This window comes from Bombus terrestris, chromosome 8 (genome assembly GCF_910591885.1).
Source record: "Bombus terrestris chromosome 8, iyBomTerr1.2, whole genome shotgun sequence".
Taxonomy (NCBI): Eukaryota; Metazoa; Arthropoda; class Insecta; order Hymenoptera; family Apidae; genus Bombus; species Bombus terrestris.
In genome coordinates this window covers 2,100,436-2,112,313 of record NC_063276.1, presented here as the reverse complement: position 1 = coordinate 2,112,313, position 11,878 = coordinate 2,100,436, and the positions used below count along the sequence as shown (strand labels likewise).

At 48.1% G+C, this 11,878-nt stretch overlaps 1 pseudogene; it reads left to right on the top strand.

The window, feature by feature from the left end:
* The first annotated feature begins 3,509 nt into the window (after positions 1-3,509).
* Positions 3,510-11,878, top strand: LOC125385572 (annotated as a pseudogene).

Sequence of the window (11,878 nt, the reverse complement as noted above, 5' to 3'; positions counted from 1 at the left end):
CACGAATAAGGTTGCAGGTGTCGGCAGTATCAGACGGCAGACCACATAGTTACGAAGCACCATTAAAAGTCTAGGAAGATATTACGTCATCGAGCGGTAGGTCATCCTCCTATTATAGTGGAATTTCGCTGGCGAGATTGGTGGCAAGCTGAGATCCTAACCAGTCCTCCGTGACCGTTCACCGTGTTTATTAACCTCGGTCACTTTGTCACGGTCTCCACGTTGACGACCAATCTTGTCGTTCGTTTCTGCCTTCGTTTTTGCATCTAGAACCGTACGACTGTGTTGCACTCTATTGTGCGAACGTACCTCAATACATATACCGAGTAGCCGAGGTTGAGCAAGATCAACGCGCCTTCTACGTTGTGTATATGTATAGGTAGCGTATGTACTCGAGCATCGAGTCGCTTTTGCCATTCGTGAAATCGATATCTTACGTATCGGAAGTTGAATTTGCATGCGAGTAAGATGTCTGATTTTCAAGAAGACGGACGATTCTAGTTTCGAGTTTCGTAGAGCATCGCGTTAACGCGAGTGAAAGTTTCTCGGTGAAAATTCACTGTTTCCACTTTTCTCGGTGAAGCGTGACGATTTGAATTTTACCGCGTTGCGGAATTCCCGACGAAATGTTCCGGAAAGAGTTGGCGTTCCGTGTAAATCATGGTGGTCGGTTGCGTTTGCGAGTCATTGAAGGAGAAACCGAGGCAATAAACGCGGTTCTGTCGATGCCGTTCCGCCGAGCACGGGTGAATGGTAGCCTTCTCCTTCCTGATGTTCCTGATATTTCTCGATAGGAAAATAGATATTATGGTATAAAAGCGAAAATTATATACAAGATACGCGTTCTAATTACGCTCTGTTACGTTTCTCGTATCAATTATCGTCTTTACTCGCAGAGTATGCGAGTAATTAGAGATGCGATCTATGAGATGGTGTAATAAGGGATAGCTGATAAAGGAAATCAATTAGAAATGCCAAATAAATTTTATTCCGCGAAGTAATTGATTTCAGGTACCGGAATGAAATTCAATTCGTAGAATAGAAAGCTAATGATCTATAATCGATAATGTCGTTTTATCGGTAGATACGTTGAACGCAATCGGCGATTAGAATGAGAAAATTCATCGATTAAAAAGAAAAAAGAAACAAAAGAAAAACAGTGCTAGACGCAAGTAGAGAGAACCGTGAAACTGTTACTCGCATCATTGATCGTTGCAATCTGTTAATAGTCAGCAAGGTAGTCGAACCCTCTTACCTCTTTGACTCCGAATCCCTGAATGTCGTGTTGCATCCCCGGCGTCCTTGAATCCTTTTTACTTCCAGGTTTCGGGCATTCGCCCGGTCGTTCGCATTTCGCCGTCTCCACGTTCCTTCCGATCAGATAAAAATGTTATGCATTCAACGCATGCCTATCTGTCGGCCATGCCGGCGATGCTCTCGAGCACGGCGCGCCGCGACGCGACGTCGAGAGAGCGTTCCCGTAGGAATCCTCGATCGGTCCGCCGCGCCGCCGTTGTCGGAGCAAAAGAGTCTGCCGGAAAAGGGAGGGAGGGAGGACGAAAGGGTGAGAGAGCGCGATCGGCGCGTGTGTAACCGCGTATTCGCCGGTTGGAGGCTGCATCGGCGAGAGAGGCGACTTCTCGAGGTCGTCGATGGACCTCTCAGTCCTTCGGCGGACGATTTATCAGAGCCGAAAGATCAGGCCAGGTGAGCAACACACGCGCGATCATAGACACGAACACGTATCGCGTGGATAACGCTGTACTTCGTACACGATGGCTTAACAACGCAATTTATCAACGGCCGCTTTCATCCGGGCGATTCTACGTAGCAATTAACGTGTCCACTGCGGGAACATCGTATTTTAAAGGTTTACGGCCCTGACACGCCCATACAAAATTCACTAGCCTCACGCACCTTCTCCTCTGCACGCCATGATTTTTCTGTTTTCGCCGAGATTTACGAGTGAACTACGCGCGATGACAGCGATCGCCCGATGTCCGGTGCGCGATCGACACTATTCCACGCCCGATTCCGATTTCCAAACGATCCGGGTATACGCGCGCACATTTTCGCCTTCTCCTACGAAACGTCATCGTTCGACGGGGATTAGATAGCGTCATCGTACGTAATCGGGTCGTGGTAGCGTTCCGAGCGATTCGCAGGTTGGATAGGGTACGCGTTCGTCGATACGCGAGAATGTTATTCGAGGGGCGTTCCATTCTCCCTGGCTACGCGAGTGTACGTGATTTCGAAGTTCGAGTTTCATATTGCATGAGTTATCGTCGACGAAGGAACGTTGTTTGTTCGGTCGATTGGCTAAAAATTTTGAGGTATTAAGCGTACCGTGTTCATTTTCTTCTTAACGCTCTGTGCAAATGGGAAATTGTTTAATCGATTCGAGCGGTATTTTTGTTTGTTCGAATTTAACAAATAAACCTCGTGATCGTACGCTGTGCAAGGCACGAAGCGCAACATCTTCGTTTTGTTTCGTATAAAATACGGTTATTTTTCTTACAGAATAATTTGACCGTGGCTCAGCTTGTTTATTTATCGGAACGGATATAGTTGTATCGAATATCGCGATAATCGATCGCCTCGATTAAAAACAACACCCCAGTCGATGAAAATGGAAATTGAATCGCAGATTATAAACGTTAGATAGCCTTGAGATCAGGCGCGTTATTCCACGCAAAATTTACCTTTCGCGTATTCGCTCGATTGCCTAAGGATAGAACTCGAAAAGAATTTTGTCGCGGCGCAGGAAAAACGAGCTTTCACTCGGTATCTCCTCGTGCGAACCACCGACGAGAGTTTCGCTGTCTATTGGCATCAGCAGATCAAAGCGGCACTTAAGGTTAATCGTGGAACGCTTTTTCGTGGCAATGGTGCCGGACGATGTTCGCCGATAACTCCGATGCCATTGAATCGAGCAAGGTCTGGTCTGGAGAGCTTGGATACTTGGCTTCGTGCCGGACTCCAAGCTCGATCCTTTCTTCCAGTTTAGGAACGCCGGCCATTAAGCGGTACGTGCGAGAGGAAACATACTTTAGACATTAACATCGCAGTCGTTCGACTACGCGCACTATTCTCCTAATGGCATGCTCGGTTTAAAAGACAATGTGCAGGCCTCATCCGAGCGAAACTTTATCAATGGCGTTCCTTTCAATAGGAAACTTCTTTCTGCGATTTCTCAACGCGTTCGTCATTCGCTTAATCGCTAAATTACAAGATTTATTTGCTGGATGTCCTCGCGAAATCTAGGTTTCGCGAACGCTCAAGATTTAGTTTAGCAGCGGCTGCTCTTTGCGTTTAAGGGTGTACGTTTGTCTGTACAGCTTCTCGGGAGTATCAAGGTCCTCGTTGTTTCAGTTCTACGCGCGTATTTATGGAGTTCCTTATCGTGATCGAAAGCTAAATTCGTTTAAGTAAAATTATCTAACGTGGCGTGTGATTAATTTTCTCTCATAGATGTTTAATATATCCTCGCGTCGTTTGCGATACTCGAAATGCATATAAAGCAAGTTATTTTAAGAGCTAAGGTAAGCTTGGAGCAACGAATGAATCAAAATTTAAATAACTTTATAATTAATTTCTCGATGTATGGTTGATACCGGTTGTTTGTCTCTTCGTATCTCCTACTTCGTTAAGATCCGATATCTTGAACATCCTATGATCAAAGGATCTTTTGCCTTGCCGAGGACACTCGGCTAATCTTCTCCGGTAGTAACAAATTCGAAATCTCCGAAAAGTATAATTAAACGCGGTCGTCATTTACGATCGACAACTTCGGAAGCAGGAAAGATAAGAAACCTGTTTCGTCAAATCGAAACGATCTCCGGTGCCAGTTCCCGTTCGATTCTCGCATCGCGCGTCGTTCCGTTGATCTGGTCTGACGAAGGCGGAGGGAGCGATTCGGCAAGAATGTTAACGAATCGCGGAATCCCGGAGGCAGATGTATAACGGGGTGGTGTCGGTCGTTTGGAGAGTCACAGATGGGCGCTGCCCTGGCCATCGGTGCGGCGCGGCGCGGTGTTCGAACGTAGACGGGGCGCGCGGTCCGTGGTCTGCGAAGTCGAAGGGTCATCGAACTCGTGTTCGAATGTTCGGCGAGAGAGCACCGGCTGCACAGGAGTACCGGGAACTGAGAACAAAGTACCAGGTATCCATTCACCGTACGAACCATCGAGCGTCGTCCGGGGGCCCCCTTACCCGATAAGGGCGATCAGCCCCCACCTTCGCCGAGGCCACGTTGCAGCCCGTGAGCGTCTCGTCCCACAAACGAGCAGACGGAAATCGCCAACTGGACGTTCTGGCTAATGATGCTGGCCGCTCTCTGCTTACGAGCCGTGGCTACGTAGTACGTATACGCCACTGGCCACGTTCTTCCCTATCCCTGCTTATCCCTTACTTTGTTTGTCGATCCCTTGCGTCCTGTTCGAGTCAACGACCCGAGTATCGGCTACTTTTCGTCGTAGCGATGCACGTTGGCACTGACGAGCCTCTCCAACGGTCTCGTTGACGTTGCATCGCAACTTGCCGTACGTTTGACCCTTTAGCTCTTAACCCTCTTCTAGCTGGACGCTAGCATACGCGCTTATTAGCAACGCATAGGTATCCGTATGCATTTCGTTAGAAATCGTAAAGTATCAGAGTGTAACGAAAGAACTCCGTGCGTTAACTAGCTTCACGCATAAAATAGAAGTGAAATAATTATTCGTTCGTTAAACGGAACCAGCGCGAGGCATCCGCTACACAGGAATGTTAGTCTAGAAAAGAAATTCTAATTCAAAGCATCTAATTACCGTTCGCGTCAAAGGACACGTTGACACCGTCGTGCAGAGAGAAATCGGCGTCGGCTGCGTGGGATGAGCGAAAGTGTATGCATTTGGCAAAAAGGTCAATCGAATCGAAACCTTGCAACCGCGAACAAGCTACAACGAACCCGAGGCTTGGTAAAAATCAAACATGCTGCTTGTTCTCAACCCCCTTTTCATAACTCGCACGCAAATGTCGCGAAGGGAAATCGCAAACAAGCGGCGTATCTAGCCGAACAGTGAACAGTACGAGCAAAGCGTATCGCGTGTTAACATACAAAACGTCGAGGCTCGTCTCGGCTACCAGGAGGGAAGCGGTTTTCGCTTGGAAAGGGAGCAAAGGGGAGCGAAGGAAGGAAATCAGAAGCTGGACGTCGCGGCTAATGATGCTGCACGGCCGTCCAAGTAGTACAGTAGTAGACTCTATTCTTTATTCGTACTTTATTTGCTTGTGCTCTCCCACGTGCAGCCGCGATTCACTCGCGTGTCGTGGACGTCGCCCGTTAGCTCTTCCGTCGTGTAGCTTTTTGCCGGCCGGCCGCGCGGCTAATTTATGTACTTATGAGAGAGCGAAGGGAGAGAAAGAGACGAAATACCGTCCGGCTGGGTTCTCGTGGTTGGCTAGCCGCTCGTTCGAATAACGACGGCCCGTTCGTCGCGTAATTTACGCGTTTTTGCCCGAGCGGAATGCGGTCCCGCCACACCGATAGACTGAATTTGTGGCTGTTTAAACGCAGCTCGCCTCCTCCCGTGACATAGTTCTTTCCACGGTCGAGAATCGACAGAGAAACTCGAATTCCCACGCAGCCACCGTGTTTCCAGTACTCGAGAATCCTATCGGCGGTCCCGACACCACCACCTGTGGAAAATAAAGTTATTATTTATGGGACACACGGCCGTTTAACGAGCCACGCGAATGTGTCCCAGTAATAGCGGTGCACGATATACATAATTAGCATAACCAGACGCCGGGAAACTTGGTTAGTTCGAAGGACGCGTAGCGAGCGTACCTGCGTGTCCGCCTCCGCGATAAAGCCTCGTCCGGAGGATGGCGCGCCGCGTCCTAGCGCGATATGGATCATTATGCCAGATCCGGTGATAGCGCTCGCTCGTACTTCCAGCTACTTAACGGTGGACGAGTTTACGCGGAAAATCTGGCCTCTGTCTGCTAGGTCGCCTTACGCACGCGCCATCTTTTTCGTTAAATCTCTTGGTTGACGTAACGACCGGGACGAGTATCGCGTCTCTGTAACAGAAGTTTCGGACCTCCGCAAGGTCGATGAGTCGTCAGATTCGATCGTGCTGTAATTTTAAACGATCGAGCGATTAAATCTCAAGGCAATTGAGCTTCGTAACCAACGGTAAATTCTTCGTTACTAACTACGAATTATTCTATTCGTTCGATCGTATCCGAAAAGTAAGAAAAGTAAGAAAATTTTCGCGTTCTAATCGGGAAAAAGTTATCCTAAATCGTTCGATCGAAGCTCCGACTCTCAGACGTCCATCTATCATTAACGAAACGCGTCTGTGGGTAAAACCGAGCACCGCCTATCGTAGTTTTTCATCGTAGAATATCATCTTGCATGCCTTTCATTCGTCAAAGGCTCGGTAAATAACCGTGGCCGGTAATTGCCAGTGGTCAGGACGTTTGCTCGTGTTATCGTCTGTTATCGATTGATAACACGTCGCCCGCCAGTAAGTAACTGTAACTTGATGGATTGTGCTTCATGGATCACGCGGTTTGCAACGCGATCGACCCCGGGCGATCTTGGACAGGATGTTCCCATGCCGGCTGTCGTTTCACCTGTTCCTTTTCGCTCGTTCGCGAAGAAATCAGCGTTAAGTTACGTGCATGCTTGAATACGCGACCTACGGACGCCGTGAACTGGGATACGTGTCTGCTTTGTAAAATATTAATCACGCGTGAAAATGGGTTTCACGGAAAATGTATAATTCCTTCGTGTTCCTGCATCTTGATCGTACCTGGTACATCTTTTCAGGCTAACGGTTAACGGGTATTTGTTTGCGATTAAGTTATGCGAATCACGGGTAATATAACTTTATAGGATGCAGGTAATGCTCGGTGCAGAAATTATAAAACGAATTAACAAAAACTTATATTACTAACGGCAAATTTACGAGCACGCACGCGTTTAATTTCCCACCGACCACGACCAAAGTATCGCGTCTCACTTTGCAACAGTATTCCATCAATCACACGCGCGAACGTACACGGTCTACGAGCCTTGTCCCGTTCCGCTGACGTCGAGTCTCAAAAATAGGTTTACAATGGTTTGATCGATTGCGACTTTTAGGCAGACACGTTATCTTATGGCATCTACTCGATCGGCTCGAGTGGATCGTTTTATGCAACAGAAATAGACGGTCGAGAAGGCCTATTATATCGTGACACGTTATGTATCATTCCAAGCGCTGCCCTGCCGTCAGAGGTCTGTTCAGGTCTCGTGGTAAAGAACGATGGGAAAACGTGTATGCTTGATACATGATCTTCCGATCGTGAATCCTCGATCCGTCGACAGGTTACTGGTCAGTAGTACGTCGTGCAGGATATCGACTGTGTCGAGGCTTGTCCGAGTAGTGTGATAAAAAAGCTTGTTAGCTTGCTCGTCCTTGTGGCTCAAATTGATTATACTTAGACGCGAACGTGTTTGGTATGTACGATACGCGTGTAGTTTTAAGACAGAAACCAGACGTGCAATACTTTTAATTTTTCTGATCGGTTTCTTTTTTATGCTACGCTCTATATTTCTATCGTTACTCGCAAGTATTACGCCAATATCTTTAGAAGCTATCCAGAAATATAAATTTCACATCTTGCAACAAATCCACCTACATCGTACTACTGCATTACTCACTGAAAAGACAATACCCATGGAGAGCCTTCTACGAAAGTATTCGAGTATCCGTGTGGACGACTAAATTCCCTTATGGACAAGAGTTTCTGTATAAGAAAAGCGCAGCAGGCGGTCCGATTACAATAGCAGTTCCTGCTGGTGTCAAGTTGATTAGCCCGAGCCGTGAGTTTAAAGGCACGTGTCCTCTCCGGTGTTGACCGTTATGTGGACGTGACCTATGTCGTCGTCTATAGTAGAGCCTAGGATCAATGAGTGGTCGTTTCTTAGAAGTTAAGATTATGCCCATGGCTATGCACAATGTTCCACTGCTAACGGTCCGCCTGCGCACCAGTGACCTGAACACGAACCGCGCAAACTTCGCCCTGCCGCATTGTTCTTCGCCCAAGCCGACCAGACTGGCTACCTGTTTCCTTCTTTTAATTGTTCTCTAATAGACGTAATTTATCGACCGTTCTTTCGATAATGATAGATCGCAGCTCGGAGCGATCTGCGATCGTTCCCAGCAAATTACCCAAAGAATAGGATATTCCAACTTTCTTTTCGACGATGATTTATCAAGTTCCAACGTTGCGTAAATTTTTTGACGTTTCGATGGCCTTGTAATTGAAAGAACTTGCACGCCATATAGTTCGATCCGTAGCAAAGAACGTCGTTGGTTTAGTAACGGAAAGAGAAGAAGCGAGAATGGAATTGGAAATGCTCTATATTTATGTCCACGTCGCGTCGTCCATCTTCCAAAGAGACCATAGTTTAAATCGAAGACGACATCTCGGACAAGCCGTTTTAATTCCAACGTGTCGCGGGATTAGAAAAGTCCCGAGACAACTTGATCCCCGCATTCCCTCGTGCAGGGATGTTTTCGTCGTTTCTCTTTCGTCTCCCATCCGTTCGATCTGACACGAGCGAAGACGCAGGACGACGAGAATCGCGACGTCTTCGTCGCACGAATTCCTCGCTTGTCGCTCGTTCGTTTAATTTGGCCCGCTTGGTAAACGAACTCGGGCTGATCCGGCTTCTTCCATGCCAAAGTGCTAGTTTCTGGCTTCTTAGATTCGCCGATTGAGATAAAACGATAAGTCGAAACGAAGTTTCGCGAGGCCTTCTTCGTCCACGATGGACGGGCTATTCGGGGTGAATAATCGTATTTGGCGTGGCCAAATCGTCGTGGCCGGCCGACAGTCTGTTAACAAGCTCCAGTTAATCCTCTCGTTCGAACGAAAATGCGAGGAATAAAATATCGTCCGGGTATGTGAGTTTGGCTGATGCAACTCGTGGCAATAATGCAACAAAGACGCTCCGATGCTGTAATTGATAGAGAAACGTTGTAAAATAGTCGCAAATAGACAAAGTCGTTGACATCTATTGCTATGGTTATCGCGAGAGAAGGAATTTCTCTAGACGCGTCTGTAAAATTCTGCTGTTCTCGTTGGATCTTCCAGGACCTACAGCGTCATCCACAGACAGAAGAACTCAATCTCGCCGCGTCCAACGGCGCTCGAATGATACACGAAGTTTTCCATCGAAGTAATTCCGTTCATTACATCCACGGCGCTCATCACGCGCTGATGATGATACCCTATCCGGTCGGCGCGAGGAGCACGAGAGATAGTTAGCCGCTTGTAACGACGACGGGGTGATAAATTTTCGCGTGTCGGCTAACAAGACCGCTCCGGAACAGGCCTCGAAAATTGCATAGCCTTTCTTAGAAATTCACCGCGGGTCCTTGCCGCGGTTTAGCCTATAGCCGGCCTGTACAGATCCAGACGAAACCCACGTAGGCGTCTAGGGACAACGTCCTGGCTTTCAGGGTGCGTTCACCCGCTCGGCCGCTCGGCCGCTCGCCAACCTTTCATCCGAAATCCTTGAAAGGGGGGCTGGAGGAGCAGCCGGTGACAAGGGTACAGGATCTCGCTGTGTGTAGATCGCGGGGATCATTGCGAGAAGAGGGCATCGCGCCCACGTTCGACAAACCGGACCTGTCCGATGCTCTTCTTTTCTACACGCGTCTGCCCATGATGGCCGCGTTTCTCATTCGACGCTCTGGCTACCTGCTCCTTTTCACCGGCCCCTCGGCCCGATTAATAGCGAAACGAGCCGTTGCCCACTTTTCATCTCGATAAACGATCGTTAGCTTGCCACGTATTGTATCCTCTGTGGCGATGTCGGATCTCTCCGCTTGGTCGAGGTCGAAGATCTTAATGGTAGACTCGTCGGACAGCCAAGCTAATGCTGTCGTCGGTACCGAGCTTTTGCCAGGTCTTGGTCCAAGAGAAATTCCTTTTCGTGAGAGCGCGTGCACGCACGCCCGAGTACTCGTAGGTGAGCGAGGCGACTGGTCGCGTATATGGACATACAGGGCAAGGCGAGCGCGATGCGGCACGCGTTGGCATTCTGAATCGCGCCGCTGTTTTCCGGTCTGCGCCTCCACCGGTTCCGTTAGCCACGTTGTGCGATTGTGCTAATGGGTCAAATTGCGTCTGTCATCTAACGAGTCGAGAGCACGTGGGTGGCGTGTCAGGCCTTTGGATTAAGACGCTAGTTCCTCGTGCATGGCGATCTCGTCTATATTCTTTCTCGAATTAAGGAAAATTGCGAATCGCTTGGGTAGCTGAAGATTTTACACGATAACGAAGGTTTTGAAAGCGTTCAACGATCGAGGGGAAAAATTGTACGAGATGCGCATCTTCTTATTACCTACGAGTAAAATTGTACTCCAATTATCGGATCTTATTTTCCAGTCGATGAGATTCCATCGATCCAAGGTTGTCTCTCGAATAAACCATCCCCTAGTTATAGCCGCAACGACTATAGCGACTGAAACTTACTCAATTGCGGGAAATTTTTTGCGATTGTAGAACGGATCTGCGATTCTACGGTTCTGCTGACTCGAAAGGGAGAGAGACTGGGCTTCGTGCATCAAGATCGGATCGATTCTCAAGAACGAGAAAGTAATGGCCCATGAAAATTCACGAGCCACGCTGCACGGAGCGATAGGCTGCGTGGTAAGTGGCTAATCGTGATCATGAATAAACATTATCGTGGAAATTGTGACATCTACGCGATGATACTTGCAGTTACCTCATCCTCGTTCGCCTGTCTTTCCGTCCTTCTTTGCCATTCTTTCGAAACGCGTCCAGCTAGGTTAATTAATTCCAGCCGGAGTGTTAATAATTAAGCCACCGATGTAAACCGAGAGCAATGCGAAATAATAGCACCTTTCCTCCTTCCAGAGAAGATAATGTGACATCTGTATACAATTTATACACCTGCAACAACGTTTTGAAGATTTGCATCTTTTTCAAGTTCTTGCAACGTCGTGCGTGTAACGTACAGCGTTGTTTTAATATCCGATACGCGTTGAAAGCGTCGATCAGGAAGCTCGTTAGCGATCGTAGAAATGAACGTTTCATATCGTAGTTGCTTATAAAAAATTTACAAAGGAATTTAGATACAACGCTGGATACAACTTCTTCTCTCGAACATTCTCAACGTACCTACTGTTTGTAATAAAAGAAAAGAAAAGAAAAGAAAAAAGAAAACGAAGAAAAGAAAGAGAAGGAAAAAGCGAGGGTAGTCATGGACGAAATCGAAAGAAACGCAGAGGTCAGAGAGAAGCGGCGTAACTATCCGCGTTCTTATCCGGCCAGGTGAAATTCGACGGCGAAAAAGAGTGGTAACGCAGACGTGGAAGGTGCAGTCGCAGTGAAACGACCGGTAGGTAGGCTGTAAAAGGTAAACCCGTCGTACCGGCACCGTTCGTGGTCCGCGGGCATTCCAGGCGACGCCAACGTGCCCTCCTCCTCCGCCTCCTCCACCTTGTCTTTCTTCTCCTTCTTCTTTTCTCTCTGGCTTGGCCACCTTCTTCGCTGCCCCTCCACGCCACCCCAACGAACCTCTCCCATCTTTGCCTCGCAATAATGCAACTGCATGCAGTTGCGTTATCGACAAACCATAGCTGGACTACTGTGCCGCAGGAGAGAGTAATACCACCGATACTGTTACGTAAAACTCTATAGAAATTTGAATTTTCACCGTCCGATGCAGACTTTTGTCCCTTTCACGATGGCCAGCGATCGTCCAGGGTTTCATCCGTGTTCAGCCGAATCCGAAGATGGTAGGACAAAGCGAGCTTCGACGTTTCGGCAACGATTCTCTTACACCGATCGATATTTCGGACGACACCGT